A 13,604-nucleotide genomic window follows, 5' to 3' on the forward strand; every position below is an offset into this window, starting at 1 on the left:
TCTCCATCCTGATGGCATGAATATCGATATTTCCATCCAGTAAAAAAAAATCCCTCCTCCTCAGGTCTTATCCTATTCCCCACTTTGGCCTTTTACCTCTCCTCACATGCCCATCACTTCCTCATGGTGCCCTTCCTCCTTCCCTTTCTCCTTTGGTCCACTTTCCTCTCCTTTTAGATTCCTTCCTCTCCAGCGCTTTACCTTTCCCACCCTCCTGGCTTCACCTATCACCTTCTAGCTATCTTTCTTTCCCTCCCCCCACCTTTTTATTCTGACGTCTTCCTCCCCTTCCTTTCCAGTCCTGAAGAAGGGCCTCGGGCCGAAACGTTGACTATTTGTTCACTTCCATAGATGCTGCCTGACCTGCTGTAAGGAGTTTGCACGTTCTCCCCGTGACTGTGTGTGTTTCCTCCGGGTGCTCCGGTTTCCTCTCACAGTCCGATGTCGTATGGTTAGGGTTAGTAAGTTATGGGTACGTTAGTTGGTGTCGGAAGCTTGGTGATACTTGTGGGCTGTTATCAACACATCCCTGACTCAGGCGACTCATTTCCCTGCATGTTTCAATGTTTCAATCTCCATGTGACAAATAAAGCTAATCTTGTTACAAGTAATCCAAACACTCCCTGCCGCCCCAAGAAATTCCCTTTCTTTTTTGCTTCTCTTTGATTCCTGAAGATCAGCCAATTTTCAATCCCTTAAAATTCCATGTATTAAGTAGCAATTGCCAGGCTTAAAATCAAGTTCCTGCTGATTCCATTCTCTCATCCCAGCAAGAGCCGGAAGCTCTCATTGGAAGTGTATAAGGGGAGATTCTGGACACCCAACTTATTACCTTCTGCCTGTTAAAACGTGAGTAGAATGCAGGCTATTTCCTGCTGATTTGGCACTGGCAATGCAACATGTAGCATTCATGTGTTGAAATATAAGCCACGTCACAGACAAAATATGTTTTCATCACAAAGGGATGAAACAAAATAGTAAATGTGTTTATAAAAATAAAGATTTCAATGGTTTCTTGAGACTAATCTTCTGCTGTAATCATTATTTCACACAATGGACTTGACTAAACTAAGTAATGCACTTTAGAACATAGAACATACAGGCCATTCAGCCCACAATGTTGTGCTGAGCTTCTAAACTGCTTTAAAATCAATCCAACCCTTCCCTCCCATGTAATCCTTCGTATTTCTTTCATCAATCTGCCTAAGAGTGACATAAAGACTCCAGTGGAGGCCATGTCCGTGTGTATGTTTAAGGTGGAAGTTGATCGTTTCCTGATTGGTCAGGATATTGGCGAGGGGGCAAGTGTATGGGGTTGAGCGGGATCTGGGATCAGCCAAGGTGGAATGGTGGAGCAGGCTCGATGGGCTGAGTGGCCTCATTCTGCTCCTATGTCTTATGATCTTATAGTCTCTTTCATATCTGCCTCTACCATAACTGTTAGCGGGTTCCATGCACTCACCACTCTGTGAAATAAAAATCCTCCCCTATGTTTTTCTTCAATCAAGTTAAAATTATGCCCCCTTGTATTAACCATTTCCACCTTGGAAAAAAAGTCTCTAGCTGCCCACTCATCTGTTATAATCTTACAAACCTTCACCAAGCTACTTTGAAAAATAACACAAGAAAAGTGTAAATGAATGAAGAAGGGAAGATGCTGACAGGGATAACCAGTGACACAATGGACCTTCACTGTTTACAGCACAGAAGTGAACCAGTTACCAGTTAGTGCTCTAGGCCCAGATCTCCAACACTGAGGTCCTGGTTACACTCAGTCAATAAAATGGACAAACCATGCAAGCATGTCTGACACCAGATTTTAGAAGAAGACATGCTGATCCAGTTTCAGCAGGGCAGCGTCTCGCATAAGATTTTAGAGCACAAGTGATCACCAATTGTGGCTGAATTCCTTCCATTGTCTGTAAGGAGTTTACACATTCTCTCTGTATCTCCTCCAGTTTCCTCCCACATTCTAAAGAAGAACGAGTTAGGGTTAATAAGCTGTGCGCCTGCTATGTTGATGTCAGACGTGTAGTTGCACTCTGCCCCGAGCACAATCCTTAGACTGTGTTAGTTGTTGACATAAATGATGCATTTCCATAAGACCATAAGATATAGGAGCAGGATTTAGCAATTTGGCCTACAGATTCTGCTCCATCATTTCATCATGGCTGATCCATTTACTTCTCAGCCCCAGTCTCCTGCTTTCTCCCGGTATCCCTTCATGTCCTGACTAATCGAGAATCTATCAACCCCTGCCTTAAACGTACCCAATGACTTGGCCTCCACATCCACCTGTGGCAACGAATTCCACAGATTCACCACGCCGGCTAAAGAAATTCCTGCTTATTTTTCAGTTCTAAATGGACACCCTTCAATTCTGAGGTTATGTCCTCTGGTCTTAGCCTCCCTCACTATAAGAAACATCCTCTCCACATCCACTCTATTGAGACCTTTCAACATTTGATAGGTTTCAATGAGATACCCCCCCCCCCGCATTCTTCTGAATTCCAGTGAGTACAGGCCCAGAGCCACCAAATGTTCCTCAAATGATAAGCCTTTCAATCCTAGAATAATTTTCATGAACCTCCTTAGAACCCTTTTCAATGACAGCACATCTTTTATTAGATAAAGGGCCCCAAACTGCTCACAATCCTCCAAGCCAGTCTTCACCAGAGCTTTATAAATCCTCAACATTAAATCCCTGCCTTTATATTCCAGCCCTCTCGAAATGAATGCTAAAATTGCATTTGCCTCCCTCGCCACTGACTCAACCTGCAAATTAACCTTTAGAGTATCCTGCACAAGGACTCCCAAGTCCCCTTGTGCCTCGGAGTTTTGAATTTTCTTTCCATTTAGAAAACTGACTATGCTTTTATTTCTTCTACCAAAGTACGTGACCATACTTTGCATAAAACCGTAAGACCATTATATTGTTTTGATGTTTCAATGTACTTGTGACAAATAAAGCTCATCTTTAATCTTTAGGAGATTACCACAGAGACAAGGGAAACAATTTCAGGATGTGCTAAAAGTTTCCCTGACAAAATGCAACATCATCATTGACCATTGGAAACCTCTGGCCCACTCAAAGTGGAGAAGGAGCATTTAGGATGATAGACAGATCCTTGAGGCCATATTTTGGGATCACACAGCAGCTAAGAGCGGTGGAAAAATACACCACTCTCAAAGCACCTACTTGCCCACCCTATCATGCACCTCCTGTCCCATCTGTGGTAGAGTTTCTGGTCCCATATTGGCATCATCATACAACATAGAACTCACAGAACCAGAATTAAGGAAGTATGCCATCCTCAATCCCAATTGACGTACTAAGAAGACAACATTAAACAGGGAAAGGTTAAGATGCTGAAGTTTTATTTACTGGGTCCGGATATCTCTGCAAGATTTCTGGTAGTAAATTGCCTTCTTGTGGTGCTGCAGTCCTGGTGAAGGCGTTCAGGTGAAAGGAATTCCTGGATTTAGACCTAGGAATGTGATAGATTTCCATAACTGGATAGTGTAACAATGTCATAGCAGATGGTCCTAATATTGGAAGCTATTAATTGTAACCGGGATGTTAATATTGCTATCATTTAGAAGGATGAGAGGGGATCTGATTGAAACATATAAGATTAAGGGATTGGACACACTGGAGGCAGGAAGCATGTTCCCGCTGATGGGTGAGTCCAGAACTAGAGGCCACAGTTTAAGAATAAGGGGTAGGCCATTTAGAACAGAGATGCGGAAAAACTTTTTCACCCAGAGAGTGGTGGATATGTGGAATGCTCTGCCCCAGAAGGCAGTGGAGACCGAGTCTCTGGATGCATTCAAGAGAGAGTTAGATAGAGCTCTTATAGATAGCGGGGTCAAGGGATATGGGGAGAGGGCAGGAACGGGGTACTGATTGTGTATGATCAGCCATGATCACAGTGAATGGCGGTGCTGGCTAGAAGGGCCGAATGGCCTACTCCTGCACCTACTGTCTTGTCTATTATGTTTTCCTACACTGCACATTTTCAGTAGTTTTTACATCGTTCTTGTTTTACCTTATTCTAGCTCAGTACACTGTATAATGATTTGATCTGTGTAAGCAGTATGCAGTGCAAGCTTTTCATTGTATCTTGGTACATCTAACAATAATAAATCAATTCCTATGCCAATACCAATATCAATTACTCACTGAATTAGACAACAAAGATGAACTTTTTACTCTTCATTACTGATCGGCTGTGACAGGCTTCCTGGCTGTGGACTCACTTCTGTGAACTTCAGTTCTGAATGTTATTTGGTTACTTTTATTGTTTGCACTAGTTTTTCTGCACATTAGGGATTTAACGGTCCTCTTTTTTAATGGGTTCTATTAGGTTTCTTTGTTTTGTGGCTGCCTGTATACAAGATTACTGAAATATATTTACATATTAAATACACAGCACTTCTCCCTGCTTAGTGTTGAGCTTGAAATTCTGCCCTGTATTCTTTTAGGAAGAGAGACAACCAACATCGGAATATAGCAAAACGTGGCTTTATTGGCTGGAATCGTAACTGGTACAGCGAGTCAAGGAAATCGCTGGAGAAGGCGCGCTTTCTGGCCTCTCCTTACAATCTGCTCTTATTTATATCCCTTTTTCCCCCCACCACAATACCCCGTTACATATTAGGTAATATCGGGCACTCGTGTCCATCTATTGGCCCATAGCCAGATGCTCACGAGTTACCTGTTTCTTTTGTTTACTGTATCGCGTGACACTAATAGTATCGGTGTAGCGGGGTCCCCAGTTTCGCTCCCCCTCGCTCGCATTCCAGCTTCCTAACATGATGTGCGTTACGTGAGCCACTCCTGACCTGTAATGGCGGTCCCGAATTAACCCCGACACGAATTAACCCCGACACTAATTAACCCCAATACTAATTAACCCCAACACTCCCTCCCAGAGGCCACATCCCCACATCCCTTACAATCTTTTCCGCGGCTGCCGGGATCAGGCAGGGAGGTGAGCGTCCCCCAGCACTCTTTGGCATGTCCTCCCTATTTGCACATCCTGATTTGTCCGACCTAGGGTCACAAAATATGGGTAGGGGTTCCCTAAACATACGCAATTTATACAAGTAGCATGCAACATTTCAGAAGACTTATTCAAAAGCAACTCTCAATTTCCTCCTTGGCATGGCCCATTCCAGTCCATGTTCTTCCATAGTGCGTCCGCTTTCGGGAGGGCCTCGATCTCCCCTTCCACCGGGAACAAGGGTGCCTGGTACGCCGGTGGAGGTCCATCCTTTCCAGTCAAGGCTCGATCTATAGTTCGGACAACTAGGGTCCTGATACAGGGTATGCAACAACAACCACACGTGATAAAGATAGCAATTGAAATAGACAGTCCTAAAGCCAACTGTCCAAATAGGACCCCCCATTTCCCAAACATACGGTTCAACCAATCCAGCACTGGGTTATTGACTCCCGATTGTTGCTTTAGCTCATTGGCCAGGGACCGCAATTTAGTCAAACCCTTGGTCAGTGATCCGTCCGGGCCTGTATTGTTCGCTTCGGCCATCGGCGCCTTACCTAGGAGCATCACTCCTACCCATATCAGGGTTTTCCATGGCGTCATCCTCCTCAGCTTCCTCCTCCTCTATGTCGGAGTCGGGATCAATCGTCTTCCTTTCTTTGTCCTGGAGCAGTGCGAGAAATGGTGCCAGTTATTGTCCCCCTCCCTTCCCACCTTGAGTGTATTGTTTGAAATTTCTGTAACAGGGTACGGGCCATGCCATCGCTGCTCGCTCCAGGAGCGCCCTGGTTGCCGCAGGTAGACCTCATCTATTTTTAGCGGCAGCTCGGGGGCTGCATCCTCAGGGTGGGCATTCCTGACTTGTTTAGCTATGAGCCTCACCATCTGGCCCAGGACTCTCATGTATTGGGTCATGTCCTGATTCATTGTCTCCCAGTTTTCCTCCCACCGTGGCGATGTGCGCGGTCCCGGTTAGTATCTCGTGTGGTGTTAGAAAAGTTTCCCCATTCTTTTCTTGCCGCATGGACATCAGAGCCAGGGGGAGAGACTCCACCCAAGTGAGCTGGGTGCCTGCCATTACTTTTGCAATTTTGTCTTTTATGGTTCGATTTGCTCTTTCCACTAGGCCCTGGCTTTCCGGGTGGTAGACACTGCCGAACCGATGGGTTATCCCTAGAACGCCCTCTACTCTGGCCAAGTGTTCGTTTTTAAAGTGGGTGCCATTGTCTGTGCAGATTTTAGTGGGGATAGTGGGGAGATTTTAGGGAGTCCCAAAACCGGTTCCTAGACGGGTCAAATAGGGATGACTCATCTGCGCGGGTGCACTTTGCCAGCTTCTGTGCTTGGCTCAGTGCCTCTTCCGCCCGGACCTTCAGCAATATGGTACGTATATCGGCTAGGGCTAAGCGGTCCTGGCAGGTCTCCCTCTCAAAGGTCCGTATCCACGCCGCCGCCCCATTTGTTAGTGGCAGCAGCTTTTTTATTAACGTGTCCAGATCAGTACGGGCCCAGGGGACATACTTTACCCCCCCTCCCTGTGTGGCCAGTAGGGGGCCCTGTAGACCCCGCCAGGAGACACCATCCCCCGGCGTGCTATCCCCGTCCTCCAAGGGGTCGGGTCCGTTAGCCTGACCTATGGACGGGCTGCCTTTTACCAGTGTGGCTCGCAGTCCATACCCTGTGACTACTACCGAGTCCTCCTCTGGAGGCCCTTGAGGCTCGGTCTGTCGCCTCAGCTCAGGGTCTCTCTTGCCACCTAGAATCGTGAGGGCGGCATGTCGGCCAGCCTGGGCGACGCGCTGGAATGACTCTGAGTGGGGAGGTTCGGAGGGCAGGCACCAGTCCGGCCAGTCCTCCCCTTCCCTCGGGAGGGCGACATGGGCCTTGAGAGTCCTCGCCTCCTCCTCTGTCAGGGCAGTGAGTTCTTTTAGTTGCTGGCTGTGCTGCGTCAGCAGGGTGAGCATATGTTCTCGGATGGGGTCCTCTACGTCAATAATACCACCTTTTATTTCCATCATAGGAGCTTGGACATTCTCCTGCGGGGCTGACGGGACTGATGGTGCTAGATCTGCTTTGGGTGGCTGGGGGGGCTCTGCATATGGTGGAGGGGCCGTTACTGGGATATTGTGATGCGGGGCATGAGCGGCGTTAGACCATCCGGAGGGAAATGGTGGGTAAAGAGGCTGGTGGTCTATGATCCACTCTGGGTCTGCGGGGTCAGTCTCGGGGTCTGGACACGTGGCTGACTCCCTTGGTGTGGGGCGCGGGAGCACGGAGTTCCCTGGCGGTTTGTCCGCATGCGCCTGGAACCGGGACAGGAATTCCTTGAGATACACATCCTCATCCTCTAATTTGGCTACGGACTTGGATTTCCCAAAAAACTTTCGTTTTGCCTCTCCTCGTCTGTTTTCCATATCATTGAGGACACGAAGTTGAAATTTAGCCAGCAAGGAGAGGATCAGAAATGGTTGGTCATCGGCTGGGAACCATCCTTTGTCTCTCCACGCCCGAAGGCTTTTTTTTCTAACATGTGTAATTTCTTTTCACCTACCTTTACTGTATTGTTATGGGAGATCGAGTGCCTGACGCTCTGGAGCACCTCTCCAGTGCGTGGTCTATTTGCAGCGACAGTGGCGGGGGCCACAGTCGCGGACTCCTTTTGGGTGAAGTCTGAATTAGGGGGATACGTGAGGTGGACTGCCACAAACCCCAGTTCCGCGGTTGTACTCGCCGGATGGGCGGTGCCCGATAGGGGCACGGTTGTTAAAGGTCCAATGCCACGCGGAAAGTTTGATTGCATTGATCCCTTCTCAGGCCAATCCCGTGACTCCCACTTTGGGGTCAGACTCATTGTGAGCTCCGTCTTCCATTTGTGTGGCGGGGCCTGCTTTATTCCCTCCCAGGCAGGGGGCGGATTACCTAATTTTATCACTGTTCTGGCAGATGCTTGGGGATTCGCTGCCAGGTTATCCAAAATTTTAGCCATGTGAACGGGGTCTACAAGGGTGCGTCGAACCTCACTTAGAAGGTGGTCTTTCTGGTGGGGTGCCTGGTCTAGTACCTGAAGTACATTGTTGGGGTCCATAATGGCATTATCTAACAATAGCTGCGATGTAAGATTAGTGCCGTGGTTTAGGCTCAGTCGCCACCACGGGACACCGGGTTGTTCAACACGCAGGTGTCTTGAGTTTTGGTAACTTAAAGTTGAAGTGTTCCATGGCTCCCTAGTGCACAGAGAGGATCAAAATGTGGGACAGTCGCCTTTCAAAACCTGACCTTCGCGTGGGAGATTTCTCCTCTTAACAACCGGTCTAAGGTAGGCGCAGTCAAAATCCCCGTGCACTAAGGTGTACCACGGAACACTTTCTCCTCCTCACTTCTGAGACTTTTATGCCCTTATGGGCGGCGGGTTTCTCAACTCCCCTCACTCAGAAGACTTTTCCACGGGCGGAGGATCCTGCTAAAACGGATAAGAAAAATAAGTACTTACCAGTCACGATTCCGCACCTGGAATGAACTCTCTCGAGGTAATTTGGGGTTGGTGAGGTTCCGTCGGCAGACAAGATCTAACTCAGTAATTTGACTATCTAGTGGAAGTCTTAGATATAACAGGCACTTCTTTACCTTACTCGATGTGCGGCCGCAAGTTGTCTGCCGACAGACCCGCCAGCCTGTGTTGTCTCTCCCTCCCCACGTCGGGGTCACCAAATGTTGGGCTTGAAATTCTGCCCTGTATTCTTTTAGGAAGAGAGACAACCAACATCGGAATATAGCAAAACGTGGCTTTATTGGCTGGAATCGTAACTGGTACAGCGAGTCAAGGAAATCGCTGGAGAAGGCGCGCTTTCTGGCCTCTCCTTACAATCTGCTCTTATTTATATCCCTTTTTCCCCCCACCACAATACCCCGTTACATATTAGGTAATATCGGGCACTCGTGTCCATCTATTGGCCCATAGCCAGATGCTCACGAGTTACCTGTTTCTTTTGTTTACTGTATCGCGTGACACTAATAGTATCGGTGTAGCGGGGTCCCCAGTTTCGCTCCCCCTCGCTCGCATTCCAGCTTCCTAACATGATGTGCGTTACGTGAGCCACTCCTGACCTGTAATGGCGGTCCCGAATTAACCCCAACACGAATTAACCCCGACACGAATTAACCCCAATACTAATTAACCCCAATACTAATTAACCCCAACATTAGCTATAAACTCCAACTCAGTAGAGAATGCATCAACTATATACACAGTACACTAAATAATACAGCTACCATGTACAGACATTAATGGCATAGGAAATCTTAAATTGCCCCACGCAGGCCTAAAGATTTCAAAGGTTCAAAGGTTTGTAGGTTTATTTATTATATAAGTATGTATGCACTATACAACAACACACACAAAATGCTGGAGGAACTCAGCAGGCTAGGCAGCATCTAGGAAAAGAGTACAGTCGACATTTTGGGCTGAAATCCTTCGGGAGGACTGAAGAAAAAGCTGAGGAGTGGATTTGAAAGGTGGTGGGAGGGGAGAGAGAAATGCCAGGCAGTAGGTGAAACGGACGGGGAGGGATGAAGTAAAGAGTTGGGAAGTGGATTGGTGAAAGAGACAGAAGGCCATGGAAGAAAGAAAAGGGGAAGGAGCACCAGAGAGAGGTGATGGATGGGCAAGGAGATGAGGTGAGAGTGGGAAAAGGGAATGGAGAATAGTGAATGAGGGGAGATGGGAGGCATTACCGGAAATTTGAGACATCTATGTTCATGGATTCAGGTTGGAGGCTACCCAAATGGAATATAAGGTGTTGTTGCTCCAGCCTAAGTGTGGCCTCATCATGATAGTGGAGGAGGCCATGGATGGACATATCAGAATGGGAATGGAAGTGGAATTAAAGTGGGTGACCACTGAGAGATCCCACTTTTTCTGGCGGAATCACTGGTCACCACAGATCCTGAAAGACCCATTCTTCTTGGCTGCTGGGACCACTGGTGTTGCTCATGGGCTCTACTCAACCTTGGAAGGAATTCCTTCAGCCCCCTTTGCTACTTTTACAAGGATGGTAGAAGGAACCCAACGAACTTTGCAAAGGTTGGGTATGGCATTTTCATCTTACACTATTTTACCCTTGACATGCTTGATTTTTCCAATGCTATGTTTAAACATTGCTGTGGCATCATCCAGTATCTTTCTTCATTCACTTTCATATGGCTTCACTGGAGAGGATGTGGCATGCAAAATGATGGATGGATCTCCAATCAAGTTGTAGTTGTGTCATCCAATCATGTCCCCACAATACTGGCCCTCCTGCTTATACCATGTATAAGTTCAACGTGTTTTGTTGGTTGTTGTATTTCACTGTTACGAATGTCATTTCCACAGGAATTATCTTTTCTCCAGTATAAGTTCTTCATTGAATATCTGCAGGCTTCGGTTCAATACCCTGACCTGGAGTTACACACTGACTTCGGTTCTTTGCAGAAATGGGACCCAGTCTCACGTCCTCACGACCGGCTGCTTTTCAATGTGCCAAGGACACGGCCTGGAAAACTATTGCGCCTTCAGAGTGCTGGATTTTCATGGCTCTGGAGGCGGGCGGATTCAAGGTTGGTGCTGCCGCCTAATGTCACATACATGAGGAATGAAAATCTTTATGTTATGTCTCTGTCAGAATATGCAACGTGCAAATTATAGTAATTTGTAACATGTAGTATTACAGTAAGTATACTGCACATAGATTAATTTTATGTCCTTAAAGTTATGATGGACCTCAGTTTGTCTAACAGACCGCCGTTGTTCATACTGAATGCTTGTTTTTGAGGGATAGTGAGGTGGGAATTACAGCTTCTCCCTCTAATAAGTGTGAGCAGCCTCCAGGGAGGAGCAGTGACAAAAGTTACCTATTCTAATCACAATTTCCCAGATTCCTTGAGTATTTCTCATTCAAGCCACCATCTCATTCCCTTACGAGGTACACCTGCTCGATAAGGCAAATATCTAATTAGCCAATTATGTGTGATTAGCCACTCAATGCATAACAGCATGCAGACATGGCCAAGAGGCTGAATTGCTGTTCAGGACAAACATCAGAATGGGGAAGAAATGTGATCTAAGTGACTTTGACTGTGGAATGATTGTTGGTGCCAGACGGGGTGGTTTGAGTATCTCAGAAACTGCTGATCTCCTGGGATTTTCATGCACAACGGTCTCCAGTGTTTACAGAGAATGCTGTGAAAAATAAACAAAAACAGCCAGTGAGTGGCAGTTCTGTGGGCAAACATGCCTTGTTAATGAGAAAAGTCAGAGGAGAATGGCCAGACTGGTTGAATCTGACAGGAAGGTGACAATGACTAAAATAACCACGTGTTACAACAGTGGTGTGCAAAGGAGCATCTCTAAATGCACAAATGTCGAACTTTGAGGTGGATGGTCTACAGCAACAGAAGACTACGAGCACAAGGTGACTGTGTGTGATAGATCTGTCGCTCTCTGCTCCCGAGGGAAGGCATATGCATTTGAGTGCTCTGTCTCTCCCCCGATGCCATCGGAGGATATTACCGAAGTTCTGCCATTTATGGATTGGGCTGTGGACTGTAGTTCAAATTTGACTCTTTTAGTCTTCTTTAAGATTCTGTATTTTTGCCTGTTCTTCCTAGTTGCCGCTTGGTGTGATTTGTTAGCATTTTTTGTGCAGGAGGGCTTGGAATTTGGTGTTCTTGCCATTTGTGCATTTTTTTCACTGGGGGGTGGTGGTGGGGTTGATGATTGTGTCGTTTTAGCAAGATTTGTTTTTTTGTGCGTGTGGTGTTGATGTTTTTCTTTGAATCACTTTCATGGTTTTCTTTGTTTCGTGGCTATCTGGAGAAGACAAATCTCAGAGCTGTGTACTTTGATATTATATAAACTTTTGAACCTTTGAACCTTTCAGTGGCCATTTTATTAGAGATATACGGGTCACTGAGAGTATATTTAATGCCGTTCTGGATGATAATACGTGGCTGTCATCACATGGATCTCTGGTCTTTACATTATTCACACAGAGTGAAGATTCGAGCTAGATATGCAAATGAAAATTGTGTTTTGATTGCAAGTACAAATTATGTGGATTAGGACAGAATACCAGTTACAGCAGGAAATATGTAGCAAACATTGATATAATATTATAACTACTGTTTACAGAGGGATCACTAATTACTCTAAACCAAACCAGCTCTTATTTTGATCAGTTTTGGCTTTGATGTACCCTAGGATTTCATCAGCCAGTAAGAGGCATATGATGTTTACATCCACTCCCATCATTGGTGATGTCTGGGGACAACATAAAGCTGGCAAAATCACATCATCCTGTCAAAGGTATCTTCATTTTCTCCTAAATAGTCTATGCCTAAATTAAATGGTTGCACTGCCTTGGAATCATCGATACACAGTGGGATTCTCCCTCCGCCCCAACGATCATTTGGCCCAGACATTTGTATACTGCTGTGGATCTGGGCATCTTAACATCAAGATTAACTATCAAAAATCAACTGTATTGGTCATATACATTTACATGTATTAGGTATTTGCTGTGGTATGTTGGCATGATATGTAACAAAAAACAACATTCAACAATTATAAATAATGAACAATTATCTAAAGTTAGAGGTTAAAGCTCAGATATGCAATAAACTGCATGAATACTAGCATGTACCTATAATGTAAACAGCTTTATAAAAAATTGGTTTAAAGTGTTCACAGTGCAGTGCATTGACTGACGCAGTATATAGAGGGGGTTGGGGGCCATTGAGAATGGTTGATCAGATTTACTGTCTGAGGGAAGAAACTTTTAAGATGGCACCACATTATGCAAATGCAAATCCCCTCTCCTTCTCAACAATGTGGCTACAGTTAATGAATGGAAGTTTTGCTCTGTTATGGTTATTTTACTGACATAGAATGAAAGAGTTTTCAAACCCAAGCTACTTAAAGGTGTAATCAAATGTTCAAAGGTCTACTTTAATGTCAGAGGAATGTATACAATATACATCCTGAAATGCTTTTTCTTCACAGCCATCCACAAAAACAGAGGAGTGCTCCAAAGAATGAACGACAGTTAAATGTTAGAACCCCAAAGTCCCCCCAGCTCCCCTCCCTCCCGTGTGTAAGTGGCAGCGAGCAACAATCCCCCTCCCCCCCCCCCCACCGACAGGAAAAAAAGCATCGGCACCCGCCACCGAGCACTCAAGCTTGAGCAAAACAACAGCAAAGACACAGACTTGCAGTTACCCCAAAGACTTCACGTTTCACCTGGTATACGACATACCACAGGCTCTCTCTCCCTAATAAGGGGGAAAGAGGTGTCTCCATTTTCCCAGCGAGTGGGGAGACATGGCAAACAACTCGCTGGTTTACGATGTTAAAAGTCCGTTACGTTGCTTTTTTCAAGCTCGGTGCCTGAAGATCTCAAAGATCTTGGGTCTCCGGGCACACAGCTGTAGATATTCCGACTCCCCCGATGACACACGGGACTCCTGCCGTGACACCGACCCTCGATCTGCCTGTCTCCAGAGTCCTGAGATCCTAGGCTTCCAAATCCAAGCCGGACTCTTAGGCCGAGCCCTTGGCGTGTC

The 13,604-nt window shown here is 46.2% G+C and overlaps 1 long non-coding RNA gene across 1 annotated transcript; it reads right to left on the minus strand.

The window, feature by feature from the left end:
• Nucleotides 1-4,509: 4,509 nt before the first annotated feature.
• Nucleotides 4,510-9,202, minus strand: LOC140725039 (uncharacterized). Its single transcript, XR_012098244.1, has 2 exons — nucleotides 8,497-9,202; nucleotides 4,510-5,670 (listed from the first exon to the last, which is right to left on the minus strand). It is a non-coding gene; the product is annotated as an uncharacterized lncRNA (long non-coding RNA).
• Between the last annotated feature and the right edge of the window lie 4,402 nt (nucleotides 9,203-13,604).

This window comes from Hemitrygon akajei, chromosome 1 (assembly GCF_048418815.1).
Source record: "Hemitrygon akajei chromosome 1, sHemAka1.3, whole genome shotgun sequence".
Taxonomy (NCBI): domain Eukaryota; kingdom Metazoa; phylum Chordata; class Chondrichthyes; order Myliobatiformes; family Dasyatidae; genus Hemitrygon; species Hemitrygon akajei.